This window comes from Penaeus chinensis, chromosome 4 (assembly GCF_019202785.1).
Source record: "Penaeus chinensis breed Huanghai No. 1 chromosome 4, ASM1920278v2, whole genome shotgun sequence".
In the NCBI taxonomy this organism is placed as follows: Eukaryota; Metazoa; Arthropoda; class Malacostraca; order Decapoda; family Penaeidae; genus Penaeus; species Penaeus chinensis.
The window spans coordinates 32,728,975-32,730,693 of NC_061822.1; the positions used below are offsets into that span (position 1 = coordinate 32,728,975).

At 46.1% G+C, this 1,719-nt stretch overlaps 1 protein-coding gene across 1 annotated transcript in view; it reads left to right on the forward strand.

Annotated features, from left to right (window-relative positions):
- The first annotated feature begins 1,374 nt into the window (after positions 1 to 1,374).
- LOC125046325 (glutamate receptor ionotropic, kainate 2-like) overlaps positions 1,375 to 1,719 on the forward strand; it is a 257,819-nt gene continuing 257,474 nt past the window's right edge. The window contains exon 1 of the mRNA XM_047644091.1: positions 1,375 to 1,511. The gene's annotated coding sequence lies outside the window, so the exon portion shown is untranslated. The remainder of the gene's footprint in view (positions 1,512 to 1,719) is intronic.

Consider the following 1,719-nt stretch of genomic DNA (forward strand, 5'->3'; position numbering starts at 1 on the left):
TATGGTAACGGTTGAAGGCAACTGGATAATTTTCTTGTGGTTAATTGATAGCCTGTTGGAAAGAACTCTATGTTTCCTTTATTAATTTTTTTCTTCTTCTGTAAACCGCTTTACACTTTGCACGTCTGAAGTAAATGTTTACTATTTTTTAAAATATTAACCCGATATTATGATTGATATAATTAGACTCACATTATTATTATCATCACTGATTATTCTAGTTGAATGGTATTTCACAGAGGGTATTTTTTTACGAGTCCTTCTTGTTTACACGCTTGGATTCTTGTGTGTCAAGGTACACCTCTATAGAAGTACATTAATCAGTTTAACACAGCGATTCTCCCATTCACGTATTCATCAGCTTGAGCACTCGTTTGTTATTGTGTTATTTCTGTCATTTGTCCGTGAAGGCCACGCCCCTTGGCCCATCCCTCTTTTAATTGGTTTAGAAGATCTATTTCGAATACTGTAACTTTTTTCATGGGCAATGTGCTGTTAAAAAAGGTTATTGAATGATAATGCAATATAACTCTTATTTACCGACCACTTATTTACCGAACAATAAACAATACGATCATATCGTCCCTTGCACATTTTCCTGAATGTGCGTGCATACATAGTAAATCAAGTCGCATGAAGCACAACAGGCAGTGTGTTGACGATTACAGGATTTTTCCGTAGTACAGCTTGCGTCGTGATGTACATTGACTGTGATTTTCCTAGTTTAATGAATCATGTGTAGTGTAATCTGACTGTATAAAAAACGAAGTTATGATCGATCCCGAGAACAACTAGCGCACAACACGGGGCAACATCAGCTACAAGTGTATGTGTATCTGTGTATAACTGGTCGGGTGTGCACTTGCGTTTGTTATCGACTTCATTGAAGAATGTGTGCACATGAGATATCTCACCAGGCTGTGACAAGCGCCTCATTCTGGCGTATTTCCAACCCTGGAGGATCAAGGCTACAAGTTGGAATAAAACTGGGAATATAAAACGAAGGGGAGCCAGTGCCATTCTGAATAGTGTCATGCACGTCAAGTGCCATTCAGGCCAGCAGGTTTTCCCGGTTTGTTCGTCAGTATGTCAAACAAATGAGCAGCATTTTACTGCCCCGGTCTGCGTCTGACAAGAAATTCTCTCGGTTAGTTTGTGTTCGCATCAACTCAGTCAGTCTTCCGTAGCAATCTCAGCCAAGAAGACATCCAGTGACAGTCCGTGAGGCTGTGATCGTCCACTGTGCCATTTCGGCCAGTGTGTTATCCGTCGCCATTCTCTGGGGCGCGAATCTGCGAATGCGCCAGCCCAGAGAGCCACCAAGTGTCCCCGCCTGAGTGCCAGCCAAGCCCGGCCGTCAGCCGCTCTGGCAGCGCTCTGTGTGTCGCTGCCTGTCTGCCTGCTGCCTGCCTCCCGCCGCCTGGCCTCCGCGCCTCCTCCCGCTCAGTCAGCATCGCTCGGCCGTCTCGCCCGGACGCCGCGCCAGCCTCCCGAGCGCCGCGTCACGCAGGGTATGACTGACGCTCCCGGCCGCCGGCCCCGGGCCCCTCCGCCACCTGTGGGATTGGCTGCGAAGGACGGAGTGGAGTGAGGAAGTGAATCTGTTTACTCAGGAAAGACTAATTAACTTTCATTCAGTGCAAATGGATTGACTGTGAAAACTCTTTCGGCCCCGATAGAAAATCTGGAGTTGAATCAGCTGTAATTAAGCATCCTTTA